Genomic DNA, 26,749 nt, shown 5'->3' with positions numbered 1-26,749 from the left:
TTGATACATAAAATATAACTACCCAAAATCTCGATCGAGTTCGTTAATGGGAAAAATCCATGGGAGTGGAAATGGGGTGGCTTTTTCGAAAAAACAAAACATCGCTATAACTTTCTTATTAAGTAAAATATTGAACTTCCGTTCAAATTCCTATAAGGGCCTAAAATATATGTAAGTAAAGTTTTTTGATATCGCCAACTATTGGCCCAGGGGATGGAAAAAATGGGGTTTTGAAGACAAAAAAATCATACCTCCCTTAATAGGCACAATATCGAATCTGTTTAAAGTGATCGTTAATCCTCTAACATTACCTAAAGCTTTTGTCTGAAACAATTTTTGATATGACCAACCCTTACGGCAAGGGACGACCAAAATATTGCCGGAATTGTAAGATTTCCTAAAATTGTCGTACGCTAAACATGTGAAACTTTTTTTTCACGTGCAAATTATTTTTGTATCGAGTAAATATGAAGTTTTTCTTAACATTAAGGTGGAAATCTTTTTTATCCCATACTTAGCACCGGTGAAATCTACCTTCGCCTTCCGGTGTGCCGAAAGGGTGTTTTTAAATATTATAACACTTTTAAACTACTTTCAATATAATTTATTGTAAACGTATTTTTTAAATGTAATCAATAATTAAAAAAAAAAAAAAAATGCTTTAATTTTGCTATAAACTTTTATTTTCTTTTATAATTACATTATTTTATGTGAATTTTTTTTGTGGTTTTCCGAGAAAAATAAATTACGATTATAAAAAAGTAATCAAGTATACCAAGTATAACCGGCCTCCGTGACGCGAGTGGTAGGGTCTCGGCCTTTCATCCGGAGATCCCGGGTTTAAATCCCGGTCAGGCATGGCATTTTCACACACGCTACAAATCATTCATCCTATTCTCTGAAAGGAATACCTAACGGTGATCCCGGAGGTTAAAAAAAAAAAAAAGTAATAATAACTACGTTTCTTTCCAAACCGTTAACTGCCATTCTTATTTCATAATTAAAAAGAAAAAATAACTGGATGTTAATGTTGTCAATTGATATTAATAAATTATTTAAGATAAAATAGATTATGAATATTTATTTTTATAATGCGTGATGAAGATAAAAGTTCCTTGCCGCCCTGTCTCATCAACGTTTTGTTGCTGTACACAGTTATGTAACCGTTCCTCACTCCAGTCACGTACGTTCAAGGTTAACAGAGTCTTATCGCTTTTATATATCCCTTTACCCACTGGCAGGAAATAAAGTCAAAAACATAAAATAAAACAACTTAAAGCAACTTTCAGCTTTGTGTTCGCATTCACCTCTGATGGTTTTTATTTGTTTGTTTTTGAATTTCTTGTCGGGTTAAGAATTATTTTTATGTTCAAATTAAGAATGAAATATTAAAAAAAAAAAAAAAAACGTTAATTCAAAGAGCCGAACCCAGTACCTACAGGTTTTTTTAATCGGGTTAACCTTTTTCTTTTTTTTCTGTTAGCCTCCGGTAATTACCGTTTAGATAATACTTCAGAGGATGATATGTACGAGTGTAAATGAAGTGTAGTCTTGTACAGTCTCAGGCCGACCATTTCTGAGGTCCTATTTTCTAGATGTAACCGGGTATCGAATCTGGAACTTTTAGTCTAGCAGGTAAAGTAGGTACCTCTCTAATAGCACGGAAGTCATGTTACATCTAAAAAAGATTAATACTGTTTTTTTTTTTAATTCCTGATTTGATATTTAAAAAAATATAATAACACTTAATAACAAAATTGTATTGTACTATATACTGAACTTGATTACGTATATAAAATGATTATTACATGCAATTAAATAATAAGTAAAAATCTCGTTATAACCCCTTTGTGTACGGTTGGCTGTGTTGTAGTATATGTCCATTTATAGTTTTAAGTGAAAATTTATTCTCTTTAATATTTTATCTAATTATAAGTCGGGCGAGATCGATAGTAAATTTTAAAAACAATTTAATATTAGAGGACGTGTAACCGATGGACTGATGTTAAAAAAAAATTTACGGTGAAAGAAACAATTTGCGAACCGAATTTTAGATGTAATAATTTTTCATTATAATTTTGAAAACAAGTGGTTGTGTCTATCGATGACGGTTGATTCCGTTGTCTTGGGGGGGGTGGCGATGGAGAAGCGCGTCATGAGTGTAAACTAACGAAATTCACCGAGATGTTTTGTCTTGTAGTTAGTTATTGGCGGGAATTATCGGTAGATAGACGACTGAATATGCTGTACTGTTAATGCCTCGAGTAACCGCTGTTAACTTAACCTATCCACTTGTAACGTGATCCAATTTACATCTTTTTACTGAAATATTTCTTATTAAGGTGAGTTGTATTTATTTTTTTTTTAATATTATTACAATTTTTGAAACAATAATTGGCAGTTGTTTTATTCTGTGTATGTGTTATTCAAATTATTTATTAGATTAAAAATGTTAGAACCCAATTTACTCTCGTCTATTTTTACAAAATAAATTTAATAATAATAAATTTATTTATTTATCTCTTAATAGCGGCTAAACAGTATCGAAAAAATAAACAAGTTATATGTTTGTAAGACTATTTCGTGAGTGATATATTAGATGTATTTCGTGTTAAATATATTATGTTTTAAGTCGGGTAACGAGAATGAAGCTAAGAAAATAATTCGCATCTGTATCGTTATAAAGAATATACCGATTTACTAGAGTCCTGGGTTCGACACCTAAATAGCTTACCGTTTATTCACCGATCTCAATTAATGTCGTTAAATATTCATAAATGAATGTCTCGGGAATAACACAAAAATTTGAAAAAAAATATTTTTTGATAGGAAATAAAGTAAACAAATAATCGTTTTAATAAATTTGTAAAAATATTTTTAGAAATTTATCGGCGTAGTTTTTATTTAACATATATATTTAATAATATAAGTAAGAAAGGAAAAAACATCGGTAGTGAGTTTGTAGAAGGCAACCAATATTTTATAATATGAGTTCGACACCCGATAAAGACTCGGTATAATCGTGTATCATCTTAATAATTATGCGTACATAATATTTAAAGCAGAAATTATTCGTAAACAGTACAACGAGATATATACAACAAATAGTTCATTACAGATTTTTATATTTAACATTTCCCGTGTTTACTTTATATTTTTTAAGCTAAATTAAAAAAAATCACAACATTGTTGAAAATGTATAGTCGATCGTTCTTTTAGAGGAAAACTATTTTTAAGAAAGATATAACGACCCTCCTTAGATCGATCGGTTGATAAATTAAGCGACTGATATACCGATAATCCTAGCTTCGAATCTCGGCATCGTTTGGCATTCCTTATCGGTTACAGTTCATCTAATTCTTTACGTACAATTATAAACGACGCAAAATAAAGAAATTACAAAAAAAAAACTATGTTTATTTGGCTGATCAAAGGAGCACTGAAATTAAAAAAAAATTGAAGTAACAAAATTTAACGATGTACTCGTATTTTCGAAGTAAAATTCTATACGCGTAATTTTTTATTACTACAAACGACGTTGTAACTTTTCTTCTCGTCGGGAAAAATCTTTGGATCAGAGGTTAAATTTTACGTAAATTTTTCATTTACAGTTACCGTTTTTTTGTTATAATTCCAACGAGAAATTTTTTAAAGCTTTTTCACGAACGGAAAGGCATTAATAAATTTAAAAAGTGTCGAAAACCTTAACGGTCAATTTTTTTATTACAAAGTTTTTGTAAAAATACACTTTGAGTGAGAAAATTGAAAAAATACAAACATGTTTAAGTAGCCCACCGCATACAGCGAGAGAGATTGACGGAGGGGTAGAGTGAGAGAGTGACTGAGAGAGAGAGGGGTCGAGTGAGAGACAGAGCGGGTAGTGTGAGAGAGCGAGGGCGATGGAGAGAAATTGAGAGAGGGTTTGGTAGGGGGATCAATGATGGAGAGGAAGCGAGACAGAGGGTCTCTCTCTCTCTCTCTCTCTCTCTCTTACTTCTCTTCTCTTGTAATACTATTCTTAATACGGAGTGGTATATAATCGCAGCTCTAACATTGTGACTACAACAGGTGCCTATGTTGCCAATTATCCTGACTTTTCCTTCCCCCCTGGCCCTGTGGCAGCCAAGATCGGCATCAGTTAATTTACTGCGTTGCGTTTGAGTTATTCAACACTTTTACATAGAATACATTTTCCAAGCTAACCCAGTAAGGAAGATGAATGAAAAAAATAATTTTTAATATTTTTGTAAAATTTTTATTATTTATTTATTTTTTAATTTAATAATGAATCATATTATTATTTTACTATTATTTATATTTATATATTAAAAAAAAAAAAAAAATTAAATCGTGTTAAATTCTTTGTGTTTGACAATAAGGTCAATGAACTTATTTGATATTTATCGTTTATGTATTAGTGTTAAAAACTTAAAAATCATACTTGATAACTTTTTTGTTTATTTTAATTTTTTTTTATGTTATAATACAATTAGTAAAATAATCACTGATTTTATACATCCGACTCTCGTTTAACCGGACTTAGATATTTTATTTATCCGTAAAATTTACATAAACTATTGCTTGTTTAAGTACTCGAATTATCAGAGATTTTCTTGTTACAAAATTGTGATTCAAATTAAATGTAATCTGAGATTAATGTTTATTAAAACGTCGATTATTCGGACCTCCATATCTCAAACATTTTTCGACTAATTGCGGGGCCTTTTATCCTGAGGTCCCGGGTTCGAATTCCGATGAGGCATGGCATTTTCACACGCTACAAAATTGCCATCTCATCTCATCCTGTGATGCAATACATAACGGTTGGCGCTGTGGAAATGAAAAAATTGTAGATACTGTGTATGTTGTCAATACGAGTAAAATAAATTAATAAAAAAAAGCTGGTTATTTAGTGTAACATAACTTATATAAATCATACTGCATCATCTGCGGAACTGCTCGGCGACGGCTGTCTACAATCCCGTTGCTACGAGTGGTACCCCCACCCTTCACAACAGCTGTGTTGAAGGTTAAACTGCATAAAGCAATTTTAACAGTATAACAATTAACGAATTTATAATACTGACTAAAATAGTCTTTCGGTTCATTTATCCGTAAAATTTACATAAACTATTGCTTGTTTAAGTACTCGAATTATCAGAGACCCTTATGTCAAGCCTATTTTTGCCCTTTTCCATGACTTTTTTCATTCATAAAAACTATAATTTTTTAATTTATAAAGAAAAAATCATTAACAAAAGTATAAAGAAAAGTTTATACTGGATTTACTCGTAAAAATAATACGCATTTTTCATGCAATTAAAATGTTTAATTTGTAACTCGCTAGTTCGATTTTTTTTACAAAACTGTTGATCATTTTATGAAAAAAAATGATTACGATAACTTTTGTTATTAATTTTGTAAAAGTGCTTTTAAGAAACAATAAATAATATCGGTAGAAAACTATCTGATATAGACTTAATTACTATACATTCCACACAAACTGGAGTCTGTGTATAATACATCGTTTCCTGAGGAAAGAATCCATTAATTTCTCGCATTCTTTCTTGCGATTGTGATAAATATAAACCGTCTCTGGTATAGGAGGTACCAATAAGAATTGCTTTCTCAGATAGTAATGATGCTCGGTATATACAGCCTTCGTTGAGGTGAAAGAAGTGAAGGTGTCATTTGTACGACTGAACATCATTTCAGTTTCAGTAGGTTAGTACCTTGTTACGCGACAACATATATTAGCTAAGTAAAGTATTTAACGGGAAACGGCTTCTTCCTAATTCTTCTTAAAGAATTTGCTAGCCGTAACTCGATTACAAACTGTTTTCGGACATATGTTTGTACTAACCCTTCTTCTTAATTTCAAGCTCTAAAATCGGTTCCCAAATTATTTCTCTTTCCTCCTAAATCATCTTGTGTGTGTGTATATATATATATATATATATATATATATATATATATATTTAATTACAAAAATTAAAATATAAAGTAAAAATACGCAAATATAAAATGTATAGTTTACATTTTATAAAATTACCTTTTTAAAAACATCATTTATGATAAAATAATTTCTTCACTAAAAGTCTTAATAAAGTTTGTAAATTCGATGCGACGATCAACTTGAACGTTTAAAAAATTTAGACGGGATTACTCTCCTGTTACAGTGAGAAATATAATTTTTGTACTTACGAAATAATTTCATAGAATCGATACACATACATAAAAAAATATGTCAGAGATTCGAATTAAATTTGATTTGGCTATATTTATTCCTTATAATATTTAACAGAACTACGATTTGGCATAAATATCGTGGAGGTTGGAAATTGAAAGCGCCCTGGAGAAGTTAGATCCGATAAGAAATTATTATCCACTATAGTGCATCTTCGGTAAGAAATTAAATGATCTTTATAACCGTCAAAATTTACGCGCTCACACGCACCCAGAGAGAATGAGAGAGAGGAGAGAGAGAATGTTAGAGAATTTTCGCGCTGTCTGGGACAGAGTGAGGTTTAAGAGACGGGGTGATGATAGTGAAGGTGATGTTTTATTACTTTCCAAGAGCGACTCTTCTTTTGATAATCGTATTCTCTAAATAAGTATATAATTTCGTACCAAATTCTTACGGTATTTTGTATTTCACTTTTATTCGTTTCTGGAATATTAAATTTCGTATTTTAAAATGCTTGAAATTTATCGGTGATAAATTATAATTTTAAACTTGTATTTACGAGAATAAAGAGTAACAACAAAAATAATAGTAATGAAAACATTGGCAAAAGACACCGGAATTGTAGGTAGTACAGGTAGACAGAAAGTTCTATGTTCAAATTTCGGTCAGAATTGGCTTTTTTATACGCTTTATTAATTTGAAATAAAAGTACGTGACGAACTGAATGTGGGTCTATTGCCCATACAAATAAATATAAAAATGTATTAGGTATTAATACGTGTTAGGAATAATAGCATTAATAAAGATTACTAGGTCGAATTGTAAATAAAACTGGAAAAATTTATCTGTTATGTAATATTAGAATCTTTTTTTTTGTAAATTACTTTACAAAACTGATAAATTTAATCGTAATATTTAAAAAAAAATTATTAAAATTAAGGGAGATTAATTATTATTTTAAATAAAATGTAGAGATATAAAATGATCGACAAATCTTGATTTAATTTAATTATATGAAACGTCTATATAAGAAATATATTAGGGATATTAACTTTGTTATTCGACCGCAATACACACACACGTACGTACACATGTACGCACATTTACGGTTGTATTTGAATTGTTGTACCATCGCGTGACCAGTACTGTCCGAGGGTAGCCAATCAGAGTGAAGTTAGCCACCTGCTGCATTTGTTTCATCCCCCCTCTCTTCCCCCCGCCCTAATATATATGTATAAATAAATATACACTTATACAGACTTTTGAGAAAAATACAAGGTCTTCTGAAACAGCTTTTTCATTATTGTAATACCGGACGAGCGACTTAAAATCGAACCTAATCGGCTCGAACTGCAGTTATTTTAGCGTCGCGTTTAACACTGCTATTACTAATCGTCTATTTTTCCACCATTCAAATCTTTTAATGCTCTCTTAAATTCAGATCTCAGTATTTTTTCTTCCCTTTCATCCTCTTCGACTTCCTCTTCTTCCTCAAGAGATTACTGATTTATTATGAATTTTATAGTTGTGCATATAAATTTATATAAATGGGAATTAAAATGAAAATAAAATTTTAATTATTACGTTCAGTCGATTGTCAATAGTTAAAATAAGTCATCGTTGAAAGAAAAACGCTTTCAGTAAGATTTTTACAACAGCGTAAACATCATCGATTCAGTTATTAGTCGATTGCAATAAAAAAGGAAGATGGTCCACAACTAGATGTTACAACAGTCCTAAACAAAAAATTTTAATATTCTACGGCTAATCGTTTTTGAGAACGTATAAAAAGTAAAACAAGCCTATTATTTCCAAAGCCTATCAAGATCTGCTTAACGTTTAAAAAAAGGTTGTTTTTCGTAAGCAAATTATTTCTAATTGTGAAAGAAAATAACTATAGTGACCTTTTCCTGTAAAAATTTAAATCGGTATAGGCACATAAGATCCATATTACTGCAGCCGACAAGGCAAAGGCACGAGCTTCGGGACACCGTTAATGCGTCTTCATCACAAATACTAAAACCCAATATTCAATTATACTCAAGGAAAATGGCTCTAAAAATTATCTTAGATTTTATATACCACATTTGTTTCGCGTCGCTCTAGTAGATAGGTGGTGCAAATGACTTGTCGAGTCCGTAACCGTGCACACATCGGTTCGAATCCGACTTCATCACATATTTTTTTTTTTATTTATTTAATATAACTAATGGAAATATTTATATTATTATTTTAACACAAGGATGAATGTCGTAGTCTTTTTTTCATAAGTTAATATTAATAAAATAAATTTAACTATTAATAATATTAAATAATAAATTTATAAACAAGCTCATTCAGTGTTACATCTTTGTTTATTGTGTTTACTAAATCGTGAGCACTTACTCTGTACAAAAAGCAATGTATATTAGAAAATAAACAAAATGTATTGACAAACAGTACTTTCAAAAAAATCCGAAAGTTTAAATATTGTAACGGGTAGAGAAACTTCTAGTAAAATGACAGAATAAGAAAGGGGGAGAAAATGAAAAAATGTAAATCGAGAATTTGACGGACAAAAAAAAAACGAACAAAAGGGTAAATCGTACTGTTACTACAGATCAAGCCCTACGCCCGTAAATATAAAGACTGTCGAGGGCCACCGAACTTGAGTTCATTGGCGGGAACATTAGAAACGTGTGTGCGGTAAGTCGAACGTACGAGCGAAGAATGCGTCGGAACGAAACAACGCACGGGGTGATATTTATACCCGTATTAATTTCAGAGCCGGGATATCGGTCCCTTGTTGCTGGATCTTTCTTATTCGGTTATTTATTAATTAACAGCTATACAGAGTGATTCAGGGATGATAGGGCGACTTTAACAACTCATTCTACAGGCTAAAAATAAGAAAAAAGTTTACATAAATATAGGTCCGAAAACGCTTCGTTAGCGAGTTATACGGGGTGAAATATTTCGCTCGAGTTTCAATTCCTCCGGGTAAATTAAGGCTTTCAGAAATTCTGGGAAGGTCAATTAAGAGGGCAAGTTCAATTGTTTCTTATAGTTTTTGAGCTGGGATATCGAAAAAATAGGTCCCAGAACCTTATCTCTTTTAGTTTCTAAGATATCTCGTGTAAAACGCCAAAAATAGGGTCAAAAAACACATTATTTTACTTTTACGTACAATAACGTTGTTAAATTGCCAATAAATCGTACATCTTTTAAACATAAATTGTAGAGAATTTAATTACAAGAAGATTAACGTAAATAATAATGTCAACAAAAAAGAAATAAAATTTTAAACATGTCGACTTTTATTAACAACAAAACCGACGAAAACTTAGAAGAAAATGTTACAAAAAAAAAAAAGAAGTGAAATGTGTTGATGTTTATTAATTAGACAATCCATTGGCGATCATAATAAATATTTTGAATCGGTATATCGATATATATATTCACTTTTGTGAAGACAGGAAACTATTTCATTTCTCATTCTATATTCCCTAGTAACCCTGAAAAAAGGTTTTTTATTTGAATTTTTTTTCATATTTCTTCGTACGAGAGTTTTGTACATTTATGTGTGTGTAACTCTTGAAAAGATATAAATAAATCCTCTTTCTGTAATTCTAAATTAGTTTATCAGAGCAAAGGCATTATTTTACTTTTCGCTGAAAAAATAATAAAATAACAAACTGTAGTAAATCGTAAAGATACCGTAATAGATTTAGACAGTTCTTAGAACTAATAATATGATTCGACACCCCCCAAATTTATTTTGTATATAATCGTATAATTGAGGGTACAAATTAAAATAAAGGACTGTATAAATTTTATAATTGAATTTATTCATACGCATAAGAAATTTTACACCGCAATAAATTCATTAAATAAAAAGCCTAACTTTAAATTCACTTCTTTGATTTTTTCTCCTGTTCTTTCTATTTTTATTAAAACATTCCTTTCTTGATTGTAATTAGCTTAAATTGTATGACACCCTACCATGTAATGCATAGAAAATTGAAATGCATAGAAAAGTTCAATTTAGACAATTGAACGCCTACCGCAAAAAAGTTGACAACACAGTTGTAGGATTTTCCCGTCACGCAGAATTTCTCTGATGCATGGCTTACGCATACAACTTAAATTAAAATATTTATCAATTTATTTAAACATAATATTTTTTGTTTATTTAATTCGATGATTCTAACTAGAGTGCGCGCGCATACAATATATTATTCGCGCGGCGGTCACATTAGATAATTTTTTATACTCCTCTTGTAATATTAAATACTTGTAATATATATTAATTCGAAACGATTGCGATCCCATACAAGTTTTCACTTCGGCCGTGCGGTGTGAAGCACACATTTGTTTTTTTTTTTTTGTTAAAAATAACAATTTTTAGCCGAGAATTAAGGAAAAAAAATATTTTTTTACCTACGCTCGCTGACATCGACAAATTAACAATAATGTTTTCATTATTTAAATAATAAATAATTGTCAGAATTACTGAATTTATTATTTAAATACTCAAAACATTACCGTGTTAATTAGGCAACGTTATCGAGCGAAGCGAGCGTAGGTTAAGTTTGATTAAATTATATTTACAAAATAAATAACTGTAAATGGTTATATTGAGTGAATTCCTAACATGTTTAAACTTGATTAGGGAGGAAAATATTTATTTTTCATTTTAAAATTATTTTTATGCCCAAAATCAAGGAAATACAGGTGATTCAGGAGGATAGAGCAATACTTTGACAACTCATTCTAGAGGCTAAAAATAAGAAAACGTTCATATAAACATAGACCCGAAAACGCTTCGTTAGCGAGTTATACAGAGTGAAAGATTTCGCCCGAGTTTCAGTTTCACCGGGTAAATTAAGGCTTTCTGAAATCCTGGGAACGTCAATTAAGGGGCAAGTTCAATTGTTTCTTATAGTTTTTGAGCTGGGAAATCGAAAAAATAGGTCCCAGAACTGTATCTCTTTTAGTTTCTAAGATATCTCGTGTAAAACGCCAAAAATAGGGTCAAAAACACATTATTTTACGTTCGACTACAATAACGTTGTTAAATTGGCAATAAATCGTACATCTTTTTAACGTAAATTGTAGAGAATTTAATTACAAGAAGATTAACGTAAATAATAATGTCAACAAAAAAGAAATAAAATTTTAAACATGTCGACTTTTATTAACAACAAAACCGACGAAAACAGAAGAAAATGTTACAAAAAAGAAAACAGATGTGTCTAGTAGGTACAATAATTTTAGACCTACGGAAAACAAGTTGGAAACACTGATTTTTTTCATCACATTTGTTTAAATACTACTCATTGTTGTAGGTTAATTGTTGGTAACGTGTTAAATAACATTTCGCTGTTCAATCGTGTTTGAAGTATTACGTCGAATTCTTATCGTAAAAATTTCAGAATACCCTTAAGAAGTGTAATTTATTATGCAGGTTGTAATATTAACAAACAGAAAATTGGATTCTGTACAGCACACATTTTTATGTTTATTTAAAGTGCAAAATTTATTTCGTGTATTATTGTTTACAGGTTCACGACTGATTATTGTCAGTTTATTATATTTTTTAACGATTTGGATCAATTAATAGCAAATGAAAAATTACAAGGCAGATTGGGAATCAAACCCAGTAACTTACAGATTAAAATCAAACAGGAATGGTAGTGATAAACGTAACATGATTTTTTTTATCTTCAGTCATTTGACTGGTTTGATGCAGCTCTCCAAGATTACCTATATAGTGCTAGCCGTTTCATTTCGGTATACCCACTACAGCCTACATCCGTAACAATTTGTTTTACATATTCCAAGCGTGGCCTGCCTGCACAGTTTTTTTCCTTCTACCTGTCCCTCCAATATTAAAGCGATTATTCCAGGACGCCTTAATATGTGGGCTATAAGTCTGTCTCTTCTTTTAACTATATTTTTCCAAACTTTTTTTTTTTCATCTATTTGCCGCAACACCTCTTCATTTGTCACTTTATCCACCCATCTGATTTTTAACATTCTCCTATAGCACCGCATTTCAAAAGCTTCTAATCTTTTCTTCTCAGATACTCCGATCGTCCAAGTTTCACTTCCATATAAAGCGACAATCCAAACATATACTTTCAAAAATCGTTTCCTGATGTTTAAATTAATTTTTGATGTAAGTAAATTATATTTCTTACTGAAGGCTCGTTTAGCTTGTGCTATTCGGCATCCGCTCCTGCTTCGTCCATCTTTAGTAATTCTACTTCCCAAATAACAAAATTCTTCTACCTCCATAATTGTTTCTCCTCCTATTTTTACATTCAGCGGTCCATCTTCGTTATTTCTACTACATTTCATTACTTTCGTTTTGTTCTTGTTTATTTTCATGCCGTAGTACTTGCGTAGGACTTCATCCGTGCCGTGATAATATTTGCAGATAAAAATGTTTATTATTATATTATAATTTATTTTTTTATATTTTATTTATATTATTATAATTTTTTATTTTATATTTGTAGATAAAAATATTAACACGAGATAATGAAAGAGTTACAAAACGCGAATTCAGTCGATATTAATTTTAGAATCGATAACAAGAACTTTAAACCGATTGCCGTTAATCGATCGCCTCCACAGAAATACATTTTTCCCCCTGATCGGCTTAGATCAGGGGTCGGCAACCTGCGGCTCGCGAGCCACATGCGCCACATGGAGCTCTATGGATGTGAAGCTGCGGCTATTTAGTTCCATACGCAAATATTATTTATTTTATAAAAAAAAAATAAACATTTAAAAATCGTTCTGAAACGATTAACGAGGATTAGGCACGGATTCTATCACTTTTCCACTTGTACTCGCTTTTCACCGCACCCCTCCCCCGTGACACGCGTCGTCACTGTCGTCAGTCCGTCAGAAGCTCTCGAATGACGCCGTCGTCGGTTGTTTCTATGTAGGTTTTAATTCGCTTTCGACGCAAGACAATTTGGCGTCTTCAACAGCGCTTTGGCTGTGACGTATAGTTTGTTGTTTCAAGTAAAAGAGTTAGAAGCGAATTATCTTCTCAAAGTTATGTATGTACATATAATAATAATAAAACAACCGAAGTAAAGATAGGTAACATAATAAGTATTATATTTTTAAAATACATATTACACATTTTTTTTTTCCAAATAAGATACCTAACTACTTTTTTGAAGTCTATAAGAATTGTTAAAAAAGAAAAAAAGTACTACTGTTGGATATTACCGCAAAAGTGTTTTTATTAAAATATATTATTTAATAAATCACCTATTTTATTATTTATATATTTTATAGCTTTTATTATTTAAAAATTAGAGGTAAAATAATAATTATAAGTGTAAGTACCTATAAATTGTTATTTAATAAACCTATTTTCGAAAAACTTTTGTGGCTATTTAAAAACTTTGAAATTTTGTAAATTGTAATTTTTGACTCTTCTGACTCAAAAGGTTGCCGACCCCTGGTTTAGATGCTTATCTACAAAATATAAAGATTGATAACGTAATTTTAATACGAATTTGAATATTCATGATATAATAACCCGTTGAATGAATTTCTTAGTATCGTGTAACTATATGGATTACACGATTAAATTACACGTGAACAAACTACACTATTCAAAACAGTCTCGTTGGCGTAATGCACTCGACCAGCTGCATGAAAGTAATACTACTACACTTTTAAACAAATATATAAATGAATTTGAATTTAAAAATACATCGTACAATCGTTCGGCAGGAAAAAATACTTATACCGCATTCTTTTCAAAATTAACCGTTGCAAACATTAATTTTCGTATTACACCGGTATATTTTCTAAAAAAGTTCCCGACCGTTTTAACGTCCAAATAATAAATAGTAATCTAATAAAAGAAACAGATGAACGGGTGAAGCGCAATATATATTTTAAATTACCTCATCGAAAGACAAAAATAATCTACACTAAGAACAATAAATTTAACATATTATTATAACGAATAACATACGACAAAATAAATTAATAATAGACTACTTAACATTAAAAAATCTACATATGTTTAAGTGAATGCTAAGGCAGTATAAATTCATAATTGTATTTATTGTTGTCTTATCGTAGTTATCTTATAATGATTTTTTTTTTTATTTCTCCAAAATGTATTTTATTATATACAATTTCAATGTAAACTTAACTAATTTTACGTTCTGGTGCTGTGCATTTTTTTTTACTTGATTTTTCAATTTAAATTTTTATGTTTTTTATTTCTATCTATCATGTTAGAAAAATCCTATATATTTATTTAGATAATTATTGTATTTTTCATTAATTCTTTTTTTAATAATTCTGTTACAACAATATGAACTCGCGGGTAGCGCTCAAGGTTTCTTTTGGTATCTGCTTCAAGGATAAATATGTCGAATAAAATTGTATATGTAATTTTCAATCGACAATAAACAAATATTAAAGCGAATAATGTCAAAATTCTTAGCGATTTTCAGTTTGTAAGGAGTAATTTAAAACGACTGTGTAATAAAATTTAAACTAGTATAATAAACAACATGGATATTTTCCAAATTATCTGCGGCTTGAAAAATTAAGATGCGATCGCTTTTCGTCTTGAAAATGGATTTAATTCACGGTGAACTACAAGACATTTAAATTCAGAGTTTGTAATCGCGATAGAAGTTTGAAGTCGCGTAGTCGACGTACTATGGACATCTATAGCGGCTCGAATGTTGAATTCAATATTTAAAGCGGAACAGAGAGGAGACAACGTTTCAATCTGTATCGGTTTGTAATTATGATTACTGAAAATATTAGTGCGGTGTTATCAGCAGACATGCGAGGACCTTGTGTAAAATTATTTATGAAGTATTTAAACACGTAGTTGCAAAAATGTTCTATCGTAATTGAATTTACCTTTTGGTTCTTTTTGTATCGATAAATGTAAATATCATCCGTTTTATTTAGTTTTGCGTTAGGTTTTATTTAATTTAAAAAATATGTAGATGCGGTTTTAATTTTTTTTCTATTTTTTTCGCTTGCAATGAAATCCTTAAATATTACACCGTATTGTAATACAAACCTTGTAAATTTTCGTCTTCCAAGTAAAAGTTTACATTCTGTATACTATTACATAACGTTTAGCGAAATAAGTACGTTTTCTGATAAAACGTCTGCTATCCCGGAAGCGATTCGTAGATTTCGTTCGTTCAACTACATTATTGCAAATTATTCTTGGAAATATACCGATCTCATTTCGTTTGGGTGTATTATCCTTCCCCTTCGTAAACTAAACGCATCAAGACTTTCTTATATTCAACAAACTGTAATTATACGCGTTGTACTTTATAAATTTCAGTTTTATCACGTTCTCGATTGTTACACGACTGCACAAAAATGAGTGTAATGTATTTAGGGTGTATGTTTGTCCGTATGTATGTTCCATCTTTGCAGCTCAACGGCCGAACCGATTTAGATGTACGCCTGCACGTTGGAATCATTTCGTTACCGGGAGTGTCATAGGCCAATGATTCCCATACTGTGCGCCGCGGCCTCTTCACAGCGGCGCCTCGAAATATTTTAAAAGTTTCATAATTAATTGAACGAAGACATTTATAATTATTGATTAATTTTAATGAAAAAAAAAAAAAATTAAATAATGAAGTACACGAGTTTTTTTTATTTTTCTCTTACATACGAGTAGTCATACTCAGGGTAAACCGCCATGGAAAAACTTTTAATTGATAAAGGACTCCGCGGCTCGGAAAATTTTGGGAACCACTGTCATAGGCTTTCTCTCTCTCTCTCTCTCTCTCTATATATATATATATATATAAATTTTATAAATATGTATGTAATAGTGGAGATCTGCCGGTTGAAGTACAAACTTTAATGAAGTGAATTAATGAACTGTGAATTTGTGAGCCTCTATCGCTGTGTGAACCGGGTTTGAACTGAATGATTCAAGGAAATCGTACGAATAATAGAATTACATTTACGTTAAATAAAATTACTAACAGACTAATATTAAATAGATTAAATTAGTAATAACGGGCTTCCCATGGGGGACTGTGGGTAAGGCTAGAGCGGTGAGGTGATCCAGAAACCTCGTGCGAGGCTAGACCGATCATCACCAACAATTGGTAATACACGGGGTGCCCCTAAAGTGCTATTTGGGGGGTGCAATGGGATGTTCTTATAATATTTCTGCAAAAAATCGTCCGATTTTCGCTACTTGTTAGTAGGTTGAAGGCTAACTTTTGCGTTTTATCATATACACTCTCGATCTAACAAATAACAGTTATTCAGAAATATTATATCTTCGCAACCGATCTTCCGATTTTCAAAATTTAAATCATGATGGAACCAAAGCTGCACAAAAAAAAACAACGTTTGTCAGCAGTTTCTTTTCGGCAGTCGTGTTTTTTTATTTTTAATATTTATGTCTTGTTTATCTTATTTAATTTTTTTTAATTTGTTTTTGTAATTTATATTTTGTAGACGTAATCTATATGATGTATTATTGTCTCCCGATCGGAATGAAGGTTTATTTATAATAATTAGTTTTATAATGTGAAATTTGCCGGTTCAAATTCTACCTGCTGCGAGAGGTTAAAATTTGTTAACCTAATCGATAACTCTCCAACCGACTCGTGAAGGATACATTGATGTTGGTAGTTTAAGGAGATCAGGCGTGTTGCTGCTGAAAGTAGTTCCTTGTATACCGTTGACTATCAAATTAGCCTGAATTAACTTTTCAATTTTACCGCGCTCGCTCGCTTGTTTTTATTATTCCTCGAGAACACCCGGTCTGTGTTTTTGTGTTCTCAAGTGTTTCATTATAAATAAAGTATTAGTTTTTAAACCGCAAAATAAAACCGGAAAATTTTCAATAATATTTTGGGTAGTTTTGCCGGGTTATCTTAAAATCTAAGAAAGTTTTGTCTGTTATATTCTGTAACCAAACGGTAGAAGGTGACACGATTTAGAACTTTTTTTACTTCTTAAAAAAAAAAAGCCATACGTATTCTCTAAAATAATATTTCATACCGCGGGTAATAGAAGAGTAACACGTGATTTTCCCGTTCGCTACTCGTCGAGCCGAAAACAGAATCAAACACCGATATACCGAGAGAGAGTTATGATACGTACTTATATATTACGACTGCACAAAAAAGTATAAGATTTGTAAGAAAAAAACTTCATTCGCGAACCAAGTTTTATTTTGGAGGGTTAAAACCCGCATTAAAAAAGGCTTTCGTACTTTTAACGCGATTTTTCAGTCTTTATTTATTTATTGTTATTATTGTTCTGTAATTTGTATAACCGACGAGTTAATCGTTAAACAAATATTTTGTGTAAAGCGGGATAACGCCGTTCGAAGTGTAAGAACATTTGTTTTTACAATGACAATTTTTTAGATTTCTCTGAGAAGAAACGGGTTAAACCCTTGTTTCAAGTTAAACAAATTTTTGTACAAAATTAATTTTCTTAATTTACGTCCTTTGAAATCTTTTTTAAATTTATTTTCGATGTAGTATACGAAAGAAGTTTCGGATCGGTTTAAAATTTCCAGAAAAATATATGCTATTCCATTTTTTCAAATTATTTTCGTACAAATAAAGAAAATCGATCGAAGGCGATAGGCTATAAATAGAAAAGTATTTATTCCAAGCGATATAAAGAATAAATAAATTCGCTTGTTGCGCACAATGAGGCGTCATGTTTCTTCTTTTTTTTTAAAGTTAAAATCACCTTTAGGTTTACTAATGTTATAGATGTAATTACTGCGTATATTTTTGTGCGGTAAAATTTTAATTTATATCTCGGTGTTAAAATATAATTTTTGAAAACGATCAAAATTGTGATTCTAAAAAAAACCGTTTATTTTTATTTTTTTGTAAATATGCATATTTGTTAACCTCTAACGGTGGTTTTTTCATTTAATATCTGACACGTTAGGCTGGTACCAGAAAGTTTTTTGTGTGAAACGTTTGTGCCTTAAGTAATTTTTACAAGCGTACGTTAAATGAAATGTTTTATTTTGAAAAGCGAAATTGCAAGTCCTCACTGTTACCGATTTTCTTAGTTATTTGATGTACACGATTCGACTCGATTTACTATTATTTCGTTTTTCAAGCGGTGATGAATTAGAAAATATATTACGGTCTACCTTGACCGGGCAGTGGAGTTTATTGTTAAAATACTTTGGATCCGACCGATTTTAGAACTCGGTTGACAGATTTCAGTTAATTTTTTTACGCGGGAAAAATTACGTTAACTTTTTGCGTAATTCAAAGATTATTCTCCTCATCGAGAAACTTAAATGTCTAACAAAGTTTGTATCGTACTATCTTTTAATCCGTATATAATTCATTCGATATCGTAGCATATCTTAAAACAAGTATTTTCGATACGAATAAATCGATAGAGTAAATACTATCGATTATCCGATAGTATTAAAAGAAAATCATAAATCGTATTTATGATTTTGTTTTTGGCTTTGTAGATAATTAAACATGCATATAGGCAAGACACGTGGGTCAAATCAAACGGTAAACAATAAAGGTCAGAATTAGAAGATTTTTGAATCCTATATATCCTCCTTAGACATTTATTGATTTTGCAGCCGACTTTTCTTTTGTTATTGTGTCGAGGAAGATTAGTTTCGTATTACGATAATTTTTTTCGTAAATCGAATATTATATAAACGATAAATTAATTAATTTAATTTATATTTAAGCTTTCCAGCTCTCGTATCGAGTGAATTTACACATGGATATTGTGAATCTTGAAAATGTTGAGAGCGTGCTATCTTTAAAAGATGCCTAAACCAGATTTAATCGCAAAGATTTGCTGATATTTTTTCGCTTTTCCTTGATCGATTATCATCATTCAAAAAAAAAAAAAACATTTTCACACAAGAGGTAATCGGTTTTGGACTGAGATGCTGCCCGCCAGAGAAACCCGCCCGGAGGGCCTAGCTGCCGTACCGTATTTAAATGTTTTAAATATGTCAGTGTTAATTTAATTTATACATGCAAAGAACTACACTACGTGTATGTTTTATGATTATTATAAATATAACACGAAGGTGGATAGTAATTAATTAGAAAAAATAAAAAGTAAATTTATCAAATCGGTAAATATTTGTTATACTCTCGAGTTTGTTTTTAAATACGTAAAATATATTATTTTTTTACTTAATATAATTATTCATTTACGCTGAATTTGTGCCTGGAGACACATATGTTGTGCGTTTCATATACAAAACGGACATAAAGTAATTAACTTAAAAATATTTCTTCCCTTTAGTAGGTGGATTAACACAAGTTTGTTTTTATCGTATAAATCGATTTAATTAGGCCATTTCTGGGTCCGTTTTTGTTAGATTTTTTCTTTTATTTTTATTTTCAACTGACTTCACGTGTGTTAAAAAATAATGTTTAGAGTATATATTAACGTAGAGTTTACGATGAAAAAAGTTACTTTATAAAATTCTCTCTCCGCTACAGAAATAGGAGCGATTCCATTTTTGAAACGTAGAAGAGAGCGCGGCAATCGCTCAGCAGTTGACCACTCCGTGCATCGCAGTAGGCGTAGTGCGCCAGGCTTAGCTATATCTGATTTTTGCGGTTTTGATAGTTAATTGAATCGGTTAAAATTCAATCGTTAGAAAGAACTGACCAGATTGAACGAAAATTTTACACGAATTTAAACTTTCTGGTGTTCTATAAATCAATTGACTGCTTCCAGCGGTCTATCATTTTTTATAGGGTAAAATATTTACAATATACCTCATCTTGTCTCCGTTTTGAATATTTCCCGTTTCAAATCGATTTATTATTTTGCTTGTTTAAATTTCATCGTTAAACGTGAACGCATGATATTTTTGATAGCGAATAAAATTCTTCCAAGTCGATATCCCAGTATAAATTTTAAAAATATTATTTAAGAAATATAATATTATAATTAAAAGGTTTGTTAAACTTACGCGTATATTTCATTAAATGGGAAACCCTTTTTCCTCATAAAAGATTTCTAAAAATTTTTTTTGAATTTCACGAATATTTTTTTGTGTTGATATATAACAACAGCTATTATACTGACTTCCACGTGCGGTTATTTAAAGTAATTTGTGGGTTAAAGTACTCAGTATTTCGTATAGTTTATTGTTTAATTACTATTTGGAATTATTTTGTATTAAGTTTGTTACTTCTTATTTTTATCTTAGCGTAATACGTAATGTTTTATAACATTTTCTGATTATGTGCATTAAAATTTTGGCGGGATATGGTGTACTTACCAACAATATGGATCAGTGTTGGCTGCGTGCATGTGCATGTGTGTGTGTATATATATATATATATTTTTTTTTTTATATTTTTTTATATAATGAAGGATTTTCCTCTAATATTCTCCGTTTAGTAGGTGACACGTTAGATTAGCATCAGAAAGTTATTTGTGTGAAACTTTTTAGCCGTAAGTAATTTTTACACTTGTACGTCGAATGAAATGTAATAAAAAAAACATCGGTATTTCAAACGCTAAATTCCAAGTCCTCATTGTTACGGACTTTCTTACAGTTATTTGATTTACTTGATTTAACTCGTATTTACCGTTATTTCGCTTCCCAAGCGATGGTGAATAAAAAAATATGTATATTCGGCCTATCTTGACCGGGCAATGGAGTTTATTATTAAATAACTTTAGAACCGACTCATTTTTAAACTAGGTTGACCGATTTCAGTTATTACTTTTATGTGGAAAAAATTACGTCGCCTTTTATGCGTGATTCGTAGATTATTCTGTTAACTGAGAAACTTAACTGTACAACAAAGGTTTTTATACTATCTTTTAACGGTTTCACCGATCTGAATTCTCACACGGTGGTCTGTTTCTTTCGCGTCTGTAATGTACGCATCTACTTCGTCGAATCAAAATCGTAATGCATTTTAAATCCAAGATGTTTCCAAATAGGCTGCCGCTACGTGTAGAGAAATAAGTCAAGTTACGTAACGTACTGGAGTTTTTCTATTTTATTACCATTTTCTTTTAATGAAGCGTACTAAATTTATCAAACGTTATTTTTACTGAATTCCTAATAGATTTTATTTTAATAATTCAAAGGATAATTAGCCAAACCTGTTTTATTACAACGAAATTCAGTTAAATCGTATACTTCGCATATTTTACTATTTGTTTAGTAATTCTTTACGCGATTGTTTTACAGTTTATTTTATTTCAAAAACGTACTGAAAATTATCAATTAGGGAGCGAAATTACTTTCATATGAACAGGATGAGAGATTTAAAAACTAAGCGACCCGGTTCGAGCTACAATTATTATCGTGTCACTTTTAATACCGTTGCTACTACGAACTCCGCTATTAATTGTTTATTTTACGACTCTCGTCTCTAGGGATGGGCAAAATCGATTGATTTTAATAATAGAGGTATTAGTAATGGAACGATATAAATAATCGATGATTCGTTCGAAATATGAACGTTACTTATTTTTTCCACAAGTACAAACATCGAATAAGATACATTAGTTTGAGTAATTTATCATTTAATAAGTTTTGACTGTCTACGGGCTACTGGCGCCGCTATTAATCGCTCCCTAAACATTAATTTCTTCAGATGCTGTGGTTTTATTTAAATTATTATCTCGTTGTCAATCAGTACCTAATATTTTGGTAACTTGTTTTTTGTTTTTATATATTGGGTCAATTCTTACGGTGTTATTTGTCACAGTTTCAGTTAGCGTTGCGTTTTTCAATTTTGTTTCTTTAGTTTTTTGATTAGGTCTACAGAATTTTTCATTTATTTTAGTATTTTAGGAATTATTACTTATTAGAATTTACTCGTTTAGAGATTATTTCGTTAAACTTTGGTTTTATCGAGTTTGATTATTTTTCGTATATAATTTAGCCGTTTAGAAACTTTCTTTTTTAAGTTTTATTTATGAAGTAGAATTATGAAACCAGGGGGAAATCATCGATCGTTTAAACATTGTTTATTAAAAATGAAGACAACAAAAGTGTTTGTTGTAAAATTTGCAAAAAAAAAACAAAAAACCATTTAATGTTTTTCGACAATATTACTAACCTAAAAGAGCACTTAAAACGGAAACATTCTTTACAGTTAAATGAAGAATTGGGTAATACTAATTTTTTTTTGTCTTCAGTCATTTGACTGGTTTGATGCAGCTCTCCAAGATTCCCTATCTAGTGCTAGTCGTTTCATTTCAGTATACCCTCTACATCCTACATCCCTAACAATTTGTTTTACATATTCCAAACGTGGCCTGCCTACACAATTTTTTCCTTCTACCAGTCCTTCCAATATTAAAGCGACTATTCCAGGATGCCTTAGTATGTGGCCTATAAGTCTGTCTCTTCTTTTAACTATATTTTTCCAAATGCTTCTTTCTTCATCTATTTGCCGCAATACCTCTTCATTTGTCACTTGTCATTTTTCATTTGTCAAAAGAGACAGTAATATTATTTTTCGCTCAAGATGCAATGTAGTACAATTAGTTATCGTATCTAACTTCGCACGGGCGCTGCTCATTGTTCAATCCTGAGGAACGCCTTATCATATCTCGGATAAATATAACGATAAAAAAATAATACAACTTAAGTACAATTTATTATTATTATTATTTAATTTTTAAGAAATGAAAATAATAAAAAAAATTACAAAGATTCCAAAAAAAATTTTATGCATAAAATACTACTGGTGGAGGCAATCATTAATTTTGCAAGTTTAATTCATTTTTAGTAAAATGCCCATAATATTTTTACGATTTCCAAATTACTTTCCTATGATCTATATTTTTATGAACAGCAGCCCGAGGGTGTAAATGCAGAAATTTTTTTTTTTTTTTTTTTAATAGTAAAATTATAATATATTGATTCGTTATTAAATTTAAAAAAAAATAGATAATAAAAATTTTACCAAAATATTAAAAATTATTAATTTTATTCATCTTCTATGTAAACGTATTGAATACGAAAAAACGCAACGCGGTGATTTGTCTGATGCCAAGCTCGGCGGCTACGGGACCACAACGGAAGAAGTGGCAACATAACAGTTTAAATGTTACAATAGTAAAAAATTTTAAATGGCAACATTGCGTCTGTCCATCACATCATATACAAGCTTCCTATTACGAATAGTATTGTCATACGTTTCATGTTTTTTATTTACACACTCATAGCTTCTCTGCCTTTCCACACTACGGCAACGACCTTGATAGACATATTCAACAAACCACTATTTTTAAACAACTAAATTATAATGAAAAATTATTCCATCTAAAATTTCATTCACATCAATTTTTTTTAACAATAAACTATTATAAATATATATGTTGTCTAATATTAAATTATTTTTGTTATTTTTAAAACTTATTATCAATCGTACGGAAATTAAAATACATAAAATATTACACAGAAAAACTTTTCACTTAAAATGAGATTTTCACTTATTTAATTAGTCTAATAATCAGTCTTCCTAAGAAAACTACTGAAATTAATTTAAGATAATGCAATTCTAATTGAAAATACAAATTTAAAGCAAAATTAAAGCATTTTTTGTGAAAAAAATTATTAATAACATTTAAAAAATACATTTATAATAAATTATATTGAAAGTAACACCGTATTGAATGTGACTGATAAAAGCACATGTTTAGCATACGACAAGCCCCATCTAAATTTTGGAAACGTGATCTTTAGTGAACAGAAGGTAAAGAAAAAACCCCGTATTATTTACTTCGAAACCCACCCCATACCCGTTCAGAGATTTAATTAATTTTTTATTTTAACTTGAAAATAGTTTTTTTGTATTCCTCTAAGTTATGGTACTCTTTCGATTAAAAACTTCAGATTTTCTCCATGAAGCCTCCCTGATGTACTTGTGTCATACAGGAAATATCTGATCTGGACACCCCATGACTTCTTTGTACGCCTATTATATTACATATACATATTTTTTTAAAATGAAAATTACATAAAATCTTACTTCATTAATAACTTCTGATTTTTTTCATATACATATTTTTGTTATTAATGAATTATTATTATTTATTTATTATTTTTTATTTTTATTTTTTGTCTTCAGTCATTTGACTGGTTTGATGCAGCTCTCCAAGATTCCCTATGTAGTGCTAGTCGTTTCATTTCAGTATACCCTCTACATCCTACATCCCTAACAATTTGTTTTACATATTCCAAACGTGGCCTGCCTACACAATTTTTCCCTTCTACTTGTCCTTCCAATATCAAAGCGACTATTCCAGGATGCCTTAGTATGAGACCTATAAATCCGTCTCTTCTTTTAACTATATTTTTCCAAATGCTTCTTTCTTCATCTATTTGCCGCAATATCTCTTCATTTGTCACTTTATCCACCCATCTTATTTTTAACATTCTCTTACAGCACCACATTTCAAAAACCTTTTCTTCTCAGATACTCCGATTGTCCAAGTTTCACTTCCGTATAAAGCGACACTCCAAACATACACTTTCAAAAATCTTTTCCTGGCATTTAAATTAATTTTTAATGTAAAGAAATTATATTTCTTACTGAAGGCTCGTTTAGCTTGTGCTATTCGGCATTTTATATCGCTCCTGCTTCGTCCATCTTTAGTAATTTTACTTCCCAAATAACAAAATTCTTCTACCTCCGTATTCTTTTCTCCTCCTATTTTCACATTCAGCGGTCCATCTTTGTTATTTCTACTACATTTCATTACTTTTGTTTTGTTCTTGTTTATTTTCACGCCATAGTTCTTGCGTAGGACTTCATCTATGCCGTTCATTGTTTCTTTTAAATCCTTTTTATTCTCGGCTAGAATTGCTATATCATCAGCAAATCGTAGCATCTTTATCTTTTCACCTTGTACTGTTACTCCGAATCTAAATTGTTCTTTAAGATCATTAACTGCTAGTTCCATGTAAAGATTAAAAAGTAACGGAGATAGGGAACATCCTTGTCGGACTCCCTTTCTTATTACGGCTTCTTTCATATGTTCTATTGAAGAACACTTCAATACTGTTGCTGTTGGGTTCCTGTACATGTTAGCAATTGTTCTTTTATCTCTGTATTTGAACACTAATTTTTTTAAAATGTTGAACATTTTATTCCAGTCTACGTTATCGAATGGTCAGGTGATTTTAGAGTAATAATAATAACGAAAGAGAAAATACTTCTGAAACTTCTACTTCATCGGTTAATCAACCTCACGGACGCACAGTACCAGTAATAGCGGATCGCGTTCCTTCCATATCATCAGCCGAAACACCAGGTAGTAAAATTAAATTTAATAAAGTAAATATAGCTCCGCCTAAAAAACAACTATGAAAATAATTATCTATCGCAGAAAAAAGTGCAATCGATATGTGCAACATTAAGGTTGTAGCTACCGATTTTCAACCTTTATCGTCGGTTGAAAATTCTGGTTTTTTAGATTATACAAAAAAATTGAACCGGTTGTATACGTCACGTAGTAGGAAACATTTATCGTGTACAATGCTACCCCAAATTTATTCTCGAACGTCGGAAAAAGTTAAAAATATCTTAAATTCAATAAAACATGTTTCAGTAACTACCGATATTTGGTGGACCGATGGCAATAAATTGTTTGTTACATTTTACACGCGGTAACAAACATCATTCAATTGTACCGGCGACTCGCGAAAAATCAGTTGCTCGAACGGGAGTGGCAATCGGCGCTATGTTAAAAACAATTTTCGAAGAATGGAATATCACCGATAAAATAGTGGCAATAGTTGCAGACAACGGATGTAAAATAAAGAATGCGATTAATGAACATTTAAATTTGCATTACCGTCCGTGTGTGGCTCACAAGCTTAAGTTACCTGTACAAGATGATGGTAAAAAGAACATAGAGTACTTAGATTTATTGAAAAAATTCAGGTATTTTGTTCGCATTTTAAACGTAGTGTGTTACGGCAACAAGCAAATTAATAACTGATCGTGGGATAACCTGTATTAAAAATTAAACAGGATGTCTGGACCAGGTGGAATTCTATTTTAATGATGCTGGAAAGGCTATTTAAAGATCCATTGTTCGTTACGATATCTGAAATTCCAAAAGCTCTTCGATTTTTGGATGCCTTAGAATGGATAATCGACACCGATTGTATTGTTGTTTTAAAGCCTGTTCGGCAAATGACTATCGAGTTGTCAGCAGAAAGTAGTTATGATGAAGTAATCTTTAGGGCGTTTAATGTTAGGTGTAATCTGAGATAAAGAAGAGGTAATGTTTCTATTCATTGATTGAATTTTTATTGGCTTTCTCTCTGATAAAGTAGAAATGATGAAGTAATTTTTAGGGCATTGAATGCTACGTGTAATCTGACATATGGAAGAGTGAAACTTCCTTGTCCTTGGTTAAATTTGTATTTTCTTTTTCTCTCTTTTTATTTTCTTTCTCTCTCTGATAAAGTAGTTATGATGAAGTAATCTTTAGGGCGTTGAATGTTAGGTGTAATCTTTGATACTGAAGAGGGAATGTTTCTCTTCATTGGTTAAATTTTTATTTGCT

At 30.7% G+C, this 26,749-nt stretch overlaps 1 protein-coding gene across 6 annotated transcripts in view; it reads left to right on the top strand.

Annotated features, from left to right (window-relative positions):
- The window catches only part of LOC142333949 (uncharacterized), a 147,140-nt gene that overhangs the window by 83,260 nt on the left and 37,131 nt on the right, over positions 1-26,749 (top strand). Inside the window, exon 1 of one of the 6 annotated variants that reach the window (XM_075381588.1) lies at positions 2,212-2,342. The exons of 3 other annotated variants lie outside the window; for them this stretch is intronic. The gene's annotated coding sequence lies outside the window, so the exon portion shown is untranslated. Of the gene's footprint in view, positions 1-2,211; positions 2,343-13,102; positions 13,243-25,396; positions 25,487-26,749 lie in introns of those variants that run through there. 2 more of the 6 variants (XM_075381589.1, XM_075381590.1) reach the window with 2 other exon arrangements.

This window comes from Lycorma delicatula, chromosome 13 (assembly GCF_047948215.1).
Source record: "Lycorma delicatula isolate Av1 chromosome 13, ASM4794821v1, whole genome shotgun sequence".
Lineage (NCBI taxonomy): Eukaryota > Metazoa > Arthropoda > Insecta > Hemiptera > Fulgoridae > Lycorma > Lycorma delicatula.
Note: the sequence above shows the minus strand (reverse complement) of the source record. Positions and strands in the feature narration are given on the sequence as shown.